This window comes from Dromaius novaehollandiae, chromosome 2 (assembly GCF_036370855.1).
Source record: "Dromaius novaehollandiae isolate bDroNov1 chromosome 2, bDroNov1.hap1, whole genome shotgun sequence".
Classification (NCBI taxonomy): domain Eukaryota; kingdom Metazoa; phylum Chordata; class Aves; order Casuariiformes; family Dromaiidae; genus Dromaius; species Dromaius novaehollandiae.
The window spans coordinates 81,526,304-81,539,828 of record NC_088099.1 but is presented as its reverse complement, the minus strand read 5'-3'; the positions used below and the strand labels follow the sequence as shown (position 1 = coordinate 81,539,828).

The 13,525-nt window shown below is 39.7% G+C and overlaps 1 protein-coding gene across 5 annotated transcripts in view; it reads left to right on the top strand.

Moving 5' to 3' along the window:
* The window catches only part of CTNND2 (catenin delta 2), a 664,005-nt gene that overhangs the window by 404,201 nt on the left and 246,279 nt on the right, over positions 1-13,525 (top strand). The window lies entirely within an intron of this gene.

The window sequence follows — 13,525 nt, the reverse complement described above, 5'->3', positions numbered from 1 at the left end:
GCAGTTTTTGCGTCTCCAAAATTACTGTTGCTTATTGGAAATTTTGGGTGATCAGAGTGCAAGAGAAAATCCTTAAAAAGAAATTATTTACATGCTTGTGTAGTTAAATACCTGTAACAGCTATGGAATTTTAAAGAATACCATTTCTATTGCTTTCCAGTGAAAAAACTACCATGGTGTATGTTTTGCATTGAGTCATATGGGTATATATGACAAAAGATGGTGATACCTTGCAGGAAGGGGACAAGACTTCTGTCTAAAACGTTGAGCAGTGGGGGAGGTGATAATGAATGAAGCAACTGTTTATACAGAACTTTAATCCTCATGTTCAACATGTAGCTTTGTGTTTCCTATACCATGCATTCTTCCCCAGTTGTGTCCTGAGGAGAGTTTCTTGTTTTGCTTACAAAATATCCTTTGGTTCTCTCCACTGAAGTAGCAGGCTGGCTTGTAACTGTTGCACACTGTTATTTTCACAACACCTCCATATGTAAGGAAAGCCTGTGAACACAGATAATTATAGTGAATGAAACTGGGCCACAGGATGTTAGTGGGTAATACCTGAGGAAGGTTTTTCAGAGGAAGATTTACAGAAGACAGCGCTGGTTTTGTGCTTTGCTATGTTGGAGAGACGGATTTGAGTGTTGCTCCAGACCCGTTTTGAAGAATGGCTACTCCATGAGCCTGGCTTCCTTTTGGGATGATTCTCACTGCTGTCAGCCTTGCAGAGAACGAGCCTGATGAACTATCCACGCTCAGCATGGGAGTCTTGAAGTTGCCTGGACTTGACTGTATCTGCCTCTGCCTCAAACGTCTGGAGGAATGTATTTCTTAAGATGAAGGAGACAATGCAGTTTTTCTCAAACTAACAGAGTAAATGGGAGTCCAAATTAAGTTCAGCACATCTAACTCTTGATTTCTTTGTTGGGTTGTCTGAGTGCTTTTTAATGTGGGACTGAGTAGCTGTCTGTTTTGACTACTTGTATAGGATTTGAGGGATGTGGATTGCTATGTACTCCCTGAAGATATGTGCCAAGGGTTCATGTCTTGTATGTCGTGTGTGTGTGTGTTGGGGCAGAGGAGGACAAGGAGAAGAGCACACGAGACTTCTTTAGTGTGCTTCTCTATAGAACATAGTTCACGTTCTCTTGGCAAAACACTGTCTTTAATTTGGGGGGGGGGGCATGTTTGCCAACCCCTGGTGAAATCTTGAGAATTTGTGGATATTTATAGTGCACTTCTGTGCCCTGTTGCTAAACAATAAGCTAATATCATTCAAAGAAACTGGCAAAATATTTTATTGATATACTTTGGTGTACTAACATAGCTAAATGAGTCATAGGAGTACAGAAAGGCAAACTTAGTCTGAGGACTTATGCCCCTGACAAAGTCCAGATTTTTTTCTCTGCCGCTGACAATAACCATTTGAAACAAAAATTATGGTAGTTATACTTGCAAGACATTTGTTTTGTACAGTATTTTAAAAGAGAAAAGTACTTCCTGAATTTGAAAATTTCATTAATTTGGAAGGTTAAGTGACTCTCAGGATGGAAATGCTTCTTCACTTTTAAAACGGACATCACCTCTTGCTCTTTTTTGAACTTCAGAGTACTTATTACATTGAGGAATGTTTATACACCTAAGGATAAAGCCCACTCAGAGTTTCTCATCACCTAGGTGAAGCAACATTCAGTGAGCAGAGTTTTAGAATTTCTCTATGAGCTGAGAAAAGTTCTTTTTTACTTAATCACTAAATTTTTTCAAGTTTTGTTTTTTCCCTATATTTTACTAATGGATGAAATGCATTACCATAGTAAGGGCTACATACTGCAGAATATATAAAATAAGAGGAGCTTACAAAACATATCCCTTACTGGCATATCTTTAGATAGGGGCAGGATGAATTCTTCATTACCTTGTGGTTTAAATTATGATGGGGTGTACTATCATTATTCTGTCCAAGCTAAGAATAATCTTTCAAAGTTGACAGAAATAGCTGCTTAGGGTTCTTTGGTTTGTGTTTTTTAGCAGATCAAGTTGAGATTAGCAGTCTCTTTTGTTCTTCCAAGAGTAGTGCCTTCTCTTTTATAAAAAAGTAGCAGCCTAAACTTTTGCACTAAAACTAGCAGTATACATACAGTTAATAATGGTAGACTTAAACTTATTTGATGTGACTTTTACATGTGCGCTACTGGAATTTGAAGTGTTGTTACTCAACAGAGGGGAAGGATTTCCTTCCAGCCAGAAGGGGCAGAGAAATATAAATAGGTTTTCTTTGGCTTAGTTGTTTTATTTGTGGAATTAGAAGTTTGGATTTGGGATCTAGTCCAATTTAACTTAATTATTGGCACTTAATTAATGTTAAACATGAAACAAGTCCAAGGTGGCAGGATCTTGCTATTTTACAAGCCTGGGATTTCCATAACTTCCATGAACAGAAAGCAACTTCCCTCAAGGTCTGAGCTGTCGTTCTTGACCTACAGCACAGGAACACAAGTATGGCAGCAGTGGTGCTTGTGAAATGAGTTGCTATGGCGCTGTGGAAGTTGGCAGTGCTGGGTTTGGAAGTTCATAATGACACTTGTGTTCATCAAGGTGTCTTGATGAAAGAGAAGAGCCCTTTTCTGTAAGAAGATGTGATTTTTTTTTGGGGGGGGGGCGGGGAATAAAAGCATTGAGAGCTTTGAAAGAACACTGTCCCTAAATGGATGAGGTTATAAATAGGAGTTCTGTGCTTATTTTAAACCCTCCCCAAAGTGGGCCTGAGACTTTTATCAATTGAAAAAAAAGTGCTACTGCTTAAAAATGGGGCAGGCATTGGTGAGCTGTGTGTGCTTAGGCCTCAGAACCTGCAGAGTCCTCGTGCTTTAAAGAACACTGATGTGTTCCAGGGGCTGCAGGTGAGTATCTTTGTCCTGGACCTCACACAAGTGGCATGGAAGAACCAGCCATGGAGAAATGAACCTGTCCTCATCTCTGTGAAGAACAGCTGCATCTTGCTGGCACCAAAGGAACCTGACAGCCTTGAAGGAAGCTTAAGTACTGCCTCGGGATGTGCAGGATAATGATTGTCTCTGCCTGCTGGCCCCCCAGAAAGTCACTACGAGGAACGCCTCATGATGCAGCTCAGCCACGGGAAGTCCAGCAGCTACGGTTATGCTGTTAGTTGGCACTAGTTTTGAGTGCTGGCTGCGCAGGCCAGAAGCACCTGATGAGGGAGACAGGGTATGCAAGGCCCTTTGAGAATTCCTGTGTGCTTATCGGAAGAGAGAGGGAGAAAGGGATGGGGGAACAGGTTGAGAGAAGGGAGAGTGGGGTTTGTGGTTGAGCAGGTGTGGTACTGCTGATCTTGAAAAGAGCACCCCAAAGCAAAGGTTTTATTGGAAGTAAACAGTGAAAGGAAAGCAGTCAAAATTTGCATTGCCTCTGGACAGTGCACAGGACGTGAAGAGTTTACCAGGCGTGTTCTTGAAATGGGTCCTGGGGGCTGCGGGGGGGGAGGGGAGGAGCACTCTCACAGCATTTCTCTTCGCTTCCTCAGAAGTTGCCCCATGTCCCTGTGTGCACATACGGTTGCTAGGCCGTCCTGCAGCTCCTCCTGTGGCATCCTCCTTCAGATCAGGTCTCGCTGAGTTTGCTTGGGCCAGCGCTCAGTGCTCTCACCCGTGCACCACTTCTGAAGCTATCTTTTAATAAAAGCTGCGCTGCTGCAAGCTGTGCCACCTCCTGGGTGCCAGGGTGGAGAATGCTAATCAAAGAAAAGAGGCTTGTAAAATTTATGATGGCAAGCACAAAACAGAAATGTGACTTTTTTGTAAGTTTGATTTCTGTGCAGCAGGAGAGTGCTGTCAGGAGAGCGCGGTGTAGGGAATCTGTACTGTGGTTGCCATGGTGAGTTAAGTGGGCTCCTTTCCTTAGAGAGAAGAGTTATCTCTTATAAGTTGGCCCTGACTGTGTCTACCAAGAGGGTTACAACTCCGTAGCAGTAACTAGGCAAAAAAGTCCTTATTGGAAGTGCTTTCAGTGGTTCATGTTTACCTTCTGCACTGAGTGAAGGGCATAGGGGGGAAATACAGCAAGGAGTGGCTTTTCTGGCCTGTTGCTGCTGGCTGTAGTTTCTGTTCAAGTGCTTGTGAGTGGCACGAAATATTCTGTATTTTGTTGTCCTGTGACCAACACAGGAAAAACCCCTGAAAGTGAGCAATACTATTATGTTTCTGGAAAGATGCTATCCTCCTCTTCTGCACCTTCCTTCCTTTTGCTGTTCCATCCTTCACTGGCTGAATGAGAGGAACCTGCACCTAGGAATGATGCATGTCAAACACTGCTCTTAGTTATTTATAACATTGTCTTTCTCACGTAAATCTTGTTTTTGTGGGGTAGGGATAGTGTTGACTCTCAAATGACAGTCTTTCTTCTGTGATAGCCTGGAGGCCTTTCCGAATAAAGTGCAGCTTAGCTCTACGGACGTGTTCCTTTCTGTGGATGTGTGCCGGGGAGAGACTAGACATGGCATCGGAGGGAAGAGGCTCAAGGCTGTCACGCCTGTGTTTGCTGCCTCATACATGCTGCCATTGGCCATGACTTTTGCTGTCCTGGAGGTTAAGCAAGGTCTGAGGGGAAGATTTACCAGAAAACTGATGTTTCTTTTCTTGTCACCGAGTTAGTTGTTTTCTTGCGACGTGGCCAGGGTGTTTCTCTTTCCTGCCTCCTTGTTTCGCTTTGAGGCACCTGTGGTGCCAGGTCAAGGCCCTGGGTGGGAGCTGAAGAAAGGGCAGGAGAAGGGAAACTCCTGAATCTCTTTTTTTTTTTTTTTTTTTTTTTTGCCGCCGTAGACAGCCTTACAAAATCGGTTTGGCCTTACAAAATCGGTTCTACTGCTTTTTGTATTGGTTTGTTGCTTGGGGGCACACACGTGGCTCTGATCCTCCCCTCTCTTTCCTGGTTTGTGTTGCTCAAGTGAAGCAGGGCAGTGCTCAATCCTAGCTCTTCTGTTCTCCTACTGCCTCAGAAGCACGAGGCGTCTGTGCACGACCTTTTTGCAGTGCCATGTTCCCGTGCTGCTCGGCTGCACAGGCTAGAGGTCCTCTTTCCGTAAGAAATGGAGCTGTGCTTCCAGTCCATTTAAACTTCTCTCTGTTGACCTGACAACATTGTGGAACTGGTGCTGGAAAGCTGCTGCGGTTGATAGCTCCTTGCTTCTGCCCTGCATTTTTTCTACTGCTGGCGCTGTGGTGTCAGAGATCTTTGCTTGCTCTGGGAAGGAGAGCTTCTCTGCCGACAGAAGACTGTTTTATCACCTTGAGAGATGGCAGTCTGTGGCAACTGTAACTGCTGAATTGATGCAAGTCAAACTTTGTCAGTTGAGAACTTTACAGCGAGGTCAAAGTACATTAAATGGAGTACTTGATGCCGCTTCCAGAATCCAAGTGTGTCTGGTCTGCTCTGCTCTGTGTTTTTGGTGCTGGTTCAATTTACATGTTCAACTTTTTCGTGTCTGATTCTCAAGATATAATCATGTCTTTTATCTCTTTTGTTGTGCCTTGCAAAAGGCGCACAGGGCTCACAAAGGACACACCACTTGATCCGGAGTGCATCATTTTGACAAGACTGTAAATATTTCTTTTCATAGGTAATAAAGTATTTGATGTTTTTAGAAATCATCATTATTTCAAGGTGAAGAGTTTTTAAGATTACGAAGTGGTTTTTTTTTTTGTATGTATTTGGAAGTGTGCTCATATAAAGACAGTTAGACATCTTTATCCTGTAAAATAGGGTGATTTATTATTCTTTGGAGGATAAGTAAGCCTGCTTTATTGTAATCCTGTGACATTGCAAATTGGCAGTGTTTTTCTGTGTCTGCTTTTAGAGATAAATTATTCCTTTAACCATTTTAATTCATATTTGTTTAATCTTTTTCATTTTTATTGCATTTGAAGTAGCTAATAACAGTATTCAAATGATACTAGGATATGAGAAAGTTTTTAAACTTTGCTTTGAGAGATACCTTTTTGATAGTCATTTACAGTACCTTATACCAAGTAGCCCTTTGTTATCTAAGTTGTTATCTTTAACCATTTCAAACCAGTGAGATTGTATAAAACCCAAATGTATTGAAAAAAAATTTAGAAAGTTAACACAGAATTCTTCTGTTAAAATTGAACTATGTAAAAATGACCATGTGGGATTCCAATTTGGTTGTCTTGGCGAGTTCCATATAGTGATCTTGGTTCACAGCAGGTATTTCTGCAGCTGCAAGGCCAGCAAATGTATCTTACCTCAGCTCTTAGAATCAAACCCAGAATTTTGGTCTTGCCCATCACCAAAGACAGGTTTCACAGAGCAATTTGTATCCCAAAGTTATCCCACTGCTGTCTCAGTTTTTCTGAGTAAGAGTTACTTCTCAGCATAGAAGTGGATTTGGAATTTAGTTAACCGCCACTGATAGTTCTACAGACTTCAGGCTTAATGCAGAAAAGGAATTTAAAAGGAGTTAATAGGGAAAAGATTTTTTTTTTTCTTTTAGGTGATTAAATGCATCCTCAAATTCTTACAATGAGCAATCATTTTGAGTAAGTTGGTATAGTTTTTACTTAATCCGCTGCCAGAACAGCATCTAGCTATGAGTGAAAAACTACCTTTCACAAGTTAACTCCTGTGCTACAAATATCTGATTTGGAAACCAAAAGGAGAACTTAGTTTCAAATATGTTTTTCTTTATTTGGGTTTTCAAATTGTCACTTTAAACAAAAAGTAAGAGTGATAGAAATATCAGCTTTGACCTACCCTATTTGCATTAAACTCTTTGTCTGTTGCATTGCTTCTCAAATCTTTATTTAGGTTCTGTTCGGTCCTAAAGTGCAATAGCTGGGTTATAAATGCTGAATATCACTCCTTGCTGCTTAGGTTGTGTTGTTTTCATTTTGTTTCCCTCTCTCTTCTTTTTTTTTTTGTTTGTTTGTTTGTTGGTTTGGTTTGGTTTGGTTTGGTTGATACGATCTGTAGTGGCATACTGTGATGCCACAACTGCAGATTAATTGAGAATTGTGCTGGTAAATCACATGGCGTGGAGTTTTGGCTATAGGACTTAATGTTTTCAAGGACATTAAAAAGAAAAGTTATTTCTACCTCTGCATCTCAATTAGTTTGGTAATGCTGGGATGATAGAACTATATTCCTAACTGCCATCCACTTGATAACGTTGCTTTGGGAGAGACGGTTATAGGAAACAAGCAGGGAACAGATCCTCAATCCGAAGTAAATTGAGCACAAAATGCCTTAGTGATCTGTAGAGTGAATAACAAATCATCTCAAAGCAATGGAAAGTCATCAACTCATTTCATTTGACAGATCCTGGGTTTCTGCTATAGCATTGTCTGTGTTATGTTCTTGTACATATAAATAAATAAATCTTAGAGGGTTGGTTTCATTCTTAAACTGGTATTGACTAATGTAACTGTAGTCCTACAGGGCTGGAGGAAACATCCTGACTCTCAACTGAATAAATGAGACTGTAACAAAACAGTAGCTGACAAATCCTGTGCACAGAGAAATGGAGCTAAAATATACAAAAAGCAGCTGAGGTGATGCGTCTGGGTCAGAATTTGACCTGGTAATGTTTAAAGAAAAAATACGAAAATTATTTTATGGCTGTTATAGATGCTCTCCCTTCTTTATTGTTCCATGATATGAAAGAGATGCAGCTTTCAAAAATCTGTCTGGTCAAGGTCACACTGAAATAACTGTTTAGCATTCATGATGTTCTTCATCCAGATACACTGTGTAGGTATCTTCTCTGAGAAAGGATGTGGATTTTTCATTCCCATTTAAAATTTTGGGAGGATAATGAAAGATAGCTTTCAACTCCGGTGCTATCCACTGGTCAATGTAAAGCTGTGGGCAAGAGCAGTGGGAGATGGAGGGAAGTGGTAGGATATGAAAACTCTGCAGAACCTTCTCTGTAAACTGCTAGCAATATTCCCTCTTACAGTGGAGAAGCTTTTTTCAAAAAAAACATGACTTGATACTTTAAAGCTATGAACATCTTAAGTTCCTTAGAAGAATCGTGTCTACCTGAAGACAGTCCAGACTTCAGTGTTTCTCAGATTAGAAACCCATTAAAATTGTCAGTCTCCACTGCCTCCTTCCTCTGTCCCATAAACATGATACTTCCAGAGGTGTGTGATTTGCCCTACATATTTCCTGATTCTTCTACTCCCTTTTTTAAAATATATGATTTAGAGCCTGTCTGAGTGCATCTCTGATGTTCCTTAACTCACTGCTGCGTATTGAAGTAGAACTGCGATCTTGGCCATGACTTTGAAACTCTGGGAAGTAAATATCCTGTAAATCTCATCTGCCATTATTGAGAAAATATTGTGGCTGCTTTGTGCCAGAAAATGTCTGTGTTTATCATCTGTTTACTGTATCTGTGTAGTCTCAGGTAGCTGAAAGTCTGGTCACGTTAGACTTCCTTGATGCAGGACTATGTCCATTCTCTTTTATTTACTGAAGTGTTGCATAGGAATACGAGATCGTCGTTCAAGAAATAAGAAACAGTTCAAAGACTTCTCTTAAATCTGCTTCTTGTAAATCTTTGATGAATAAAAACACAATGCTGTGCCTGAGGTAACCACCCAGTAGGGTCTTCAAGAGGGCTAATGCTTCTGTTAAAGGATCATGCTTTCAATAGTATTATGTTTAAAAGCACTCTTAAAAATCACCAGCTCATTATAATTTTTTTTTCAACTAAAGCTGTAACCTCTACTACATGAGACTGACTGCTTCTCCAGGTAGCTTTCTTCATTTAGCATATCATAATTCAGTAGCTTGCATGTAGGGTTGGATTTTTTTGCAAGCAGAGAAAGGATTCAGAGATGTTGGTGTTTATTATAATGGGTCTAGCAACTTTTAAACTGTCACTTACAGAATTTATGTTATATATCTAAGGTGTACATACCACACACTCTGACACTGGAATGTAAATATAGTTAACTTAGTAGTAAAATAACTCTCTACTCTAGAAGGAAACCGTTAATTTAAATACCTGAAGCTCAATAAGGTGTTCTAAAGCATACCAACTTATAAACGTTTTATGACTTAGGATTATAGTGTACTAAACTGGGAGAAGCTCAAAATCTGGAGGAGAATAAATGTAGTTTATATGCACATTGTATTTGATGGCTGTAGCGTGATGCAGTGTAGGCTGTTGGGCTGTTATATTCTCATAATATTTTTACTTTTTTGAATAATAATAGTTATGACTTTGTTCAGTGTGTACGGTTTTGTTTTGGCCAGCTGGAAGGGAAACTTTTAACTGAGAGATTTTAGGAGAAGGTTAATTTGGAGTGGAAACAGAAATTTAGTTGCAGTAGGCTTGTCTATGTTCAGTAGAGCTGTGTAGTTTTGCTTTGATGAAGTTTTATAATGGTTATGGTCATCATGTCCAAAGTGCACAAGATGAAACCATGTAGTACTACAGAGAGGGCTCAAGTGTGTATGTCTTGTGTTATGCCATTGCTCAGAATTGAGTTTTATCTCCACAGAGCAAATTAACATCATGAATTTGAATATCTCACATTTTCACAGGGCAGTTGCTGTTAAGGGCTTTGGAAATCGCCACTTTCTCTCTTTAAGTGTTCATGTAACGAGTCAGTTAAACTGCATTTTCTCCCCAAATTTGAGGATGCAAGTCAGAGTGACAGGAGAGGATCTGAGAAAAGATCTTGGCAGAATACCTTTAGCAGCCAAAGTTGTCATCTGATTATCACATTATGTGGACGCAGCAGGGCTTTTGAACAAAAAAGCATTGCTGAAACATGCTAGAAGCTGTCTGAGAATGCAAGTTGCATAAATCAGTGAGGCTTAAGAACTCGAAGACTTATAATGCAGTCAGTTTCTGAAGGCAGCTAGGAAAAAAAATTGTATATTGAAAAACCTAGTATGTGTCCTGACTTGTTTTGATTCTAAAGAAGGAAGAATGTTACTGTTCTCCTGAGGTGGGGAGTTGGGAGTTTGAAATCACTGAAAATACGTACCTGGTTGGGGAATTCCAATATCGGCATGAAACCTGGGAATCCTATCAGAAAACTACAAGGATCTCAAAATGATGCTGTTGAGGTAGAGCTTGTGTTATTGTGATGGCTGCCCAGTAACTTTGAACCTGTTGGCCATGTACAATTGGATGGAAGGGCAGATATTGCAAAGGTTGTGGGTGTGGTGGTGTGATGCTGAGCGCCGTAGTGAAGCTTTATAACAGGCTTGGTCGAGGAAAAGACTGCCCTCAAGTATGCACTTTATTGGTCTCAGTGGAGTCACATCAGAGACAGTTGTGAATAAACTTTGGTCAGAGGTCATTCATCTTAGATGCCGTATCTATTAAACTGAAATGCAAATCCCTATGATAGAAACTTTGTCAGCACTGCTGTTCCTCTACTTATTTTTTCATTAAAATTTGCTTTTGAGGTACAAAAATCTTTATAGATGTCTCTATTCGTAAGATATATATTTATTTCTATTGCTAACCTTAATGAAAATAGATGATTTTGGATTGATACCAGCTAATCACATATTTGAACCCTTAAATAAAATAATTACTAGCAAAGAAATGGCAAGTCTAAACTGGTTATTAAGCAAATTATGGAACTGTTGAATAAAAGGAAAAAGGTATGTATTTCAAAGAGAAGATAAGCCTGAAGGAGGAACTAAGACATAGACAATATGAAAATATGTGAATTGAAGTGTAATGATACAGAAGAAGGGTGCCTTCAGAGTGGCCAGATACCAGTTGTCTTGTAAAAACAGGATAGCTCAGAAAGCCAGGAAGCAATGTTTTTTTTTTTTTTTTTTTGTAATGAAGAAAGAATTAGTAAAGGAACATAAGTTTCTAAGCAAAGGAACATTCAGCCTTACTGGAACAATTAATGTCAGATCTAAAGAGTGCTCTTAGAAAATTGAAATGAAGGGATACATCAGCACAGTAGCAACTTCAGTTTTTCAGTGCTCGAAGGTTATCATTTTCTGCATTGGTACAGGAGTTATTAAACATGACGATATGCAGAGAACAAGTGATGTTTCTTTGGGTCTTATGAAGCAATGAGTTGTTCTTCCATGAAACAGTGGCATGTAACTACAGTGATGGTCAGGAAATGATTTTAAGACTGTGAAAGAATCAAAATAGCAAACAGATAATAATTAATTACTGCGACATGCAATTGCTGTGAGTAGATTTATGATCTAATACATTACATTAGGTTTAGTACTTTTCAGCTGCCAGTGATGGGGATGGACCTCTTAACTAATCCAGTCATGTACTGAATATTTCTAATAGAACTAATATCGTGGTGGTTAAACAACTACCTCTGGTTTTGGAGATGGGATAAAAAAAATATGAACAGCCTGAATCTCTTGTAATATCATCTGGAAGAGTCATACATATTACTTTGGTTAAAAAAAAAAAAAAGACTTATTTTTTTACCATGTTGTGGAAGCATCTGATAATAAAAACTATTGTTGGATAAAAACTTGCAACAGTATGTGGACACGCTAATTGCAGCTAGGTGTGACAGCCAGATGTAACCAGGGCCTGAGGAAATACTAGATACCATGCTGTATTTTTCTTCTATTTCTATCCTAGGTATTTTTTGCTGTTCACCATGCTGTTTAGAATCTATTTCTCTTGCTTATTTGCACTCCCTCTGTAGTATGTGCTATGTTCCCTTAAAAGGACAAACCTGGTACAGCAGAAAGATTGGCTGCTCGCTTGCCTTGCCCTGGCTGTTGAAGGCACTGAGTTGAACGTGTTGAAGCTCACTGGAGGGAAAATGATTGTATCTTCCCTGGGACAGGCTGAATGTGAGCAGCTGGAGAATGTAGAGCTGGCAGAGAGAATTAGGGAAAATATGGAGAGCAGAGTCTTTGAAGCAGGACTAGAAATCCCTGAGAGATGGAGAAGGCATGAAGGAAATAGAAAGAAAAAAGACTTTTCTGGTTGATTATATGGAGTCTGTTGCAATCCTGGAAACCCTGCAAGGCTGGTGCATTGAGATGCATTGAGAGCTGAATGGCTGGATGGAGGAAAAGAGCTTGTCCAGTGAGGGTGCAAGGGGAAGATACACTTACAGATTCTTCTGTCTCACTGAAAGTTTTCTCCATTCTAAAAGTTCTCTTCTTGTAGTTTGTTCTAAGGTAAGGTAGCTTTTAAGTTTCAAAGCCGTAGTTGGAGTTTTGGTATGTTCATTATGAGAAAGAGGTACAAGAAGGCCTCCCTCAAAGCCCAGGCAAGTGGAGAGTCTTTGTCCTTACTACGCTTGAAGTTGCACCTTTTGAAGAGGTCAGGTCCATCAGTCCTGAGTTTAAGCTTCATAAAATTGTAATATTTGTTTAAAACCAAGATGCAAGAACATACTGAGCAACCTGAGACTAAGCTGTGTGAAATCTTTTATGCCCAAAAGTCATTGAAATACTGAAGAAACAGATGTGGTTGAGCAGTGGCTGTCTTACAAATTTAGATATACTGTGTGCTTAATTAAGTTATTATTCACAAGTCTCAGTGTTCATTATTGCCTTTGATAATGACAAGAGTTTTTAAGCACCACTTTAAGAGTGACCTCTTAAGAAATGATATGCCTGTATCAGTTAGTAAGACTGAAATTCTAGGTACTGGTGAAGAAAGCTTAGCTCTGCACCAGCTGGAAAAGCAGCCTAGCTGAGAAAGTGGGTACACCTTTTACTGAATCCAGTTTGGTCAAGGAATTTCTGCTCAATGTAAGCAGTAATGAGGATATAGGATATAATAAGTCATTATTCTGTGGGAGTATTTTAGTGAATAGCACAGATTTCAGCATAAGCCAAAGAGAATGTGATGATGTTTTTGAATTAAAAAAAAAACATGCTTTAAAATTTTGTTTGAGCTACTCAGGGAATGTCTGGTTTGCTCATCTGATTGTGCAAAGAGACTTTCTTCATAATCAAGAAAAATTAAAAGGTTATTAAAACCGAATAAAAGCAGTTTTGTGCAAGAGAGGGCTAGCAGGGAAAGGTAGTTGCATGCTTATGTATTATAATCATAGATAAAGCTCACAGTTCTCGTTACAGAGGGAACATGGTACTGAGCTGCAGTATGAATCAGGTTGCCAGTGCTGGCCAAAGGCTATTGCTTTCTAAACATTTAACAAAAGAGCAATGGGAGCAATTGTCTCTTGCACACAGTGTGGAACAAGGTCTTTGGCCAGATTTTCTTTAGTTGTATGTATAGATTTGCCCCTCAGATGAGGGAAGGAGGTAAAACCATTGCCTAGACATGGACACCGCAACAAAAGCCTTTTAAGTACTCTGTAGAAAAAGTCTCCTCCTATACTGTGGGAGAGAACCTAAGTGAAAGGTGTCAGGTACCGTAATGTCACAAGCAGAAGTAATATACTTTGTCTTTATGGATCACACTGCATACTCAGAACTTGATGGCTTGTCTCTAATAAAACTGAATTAGGCACAGTGCTGGACTCTGAGCTTGTTTTAGATGATGAGA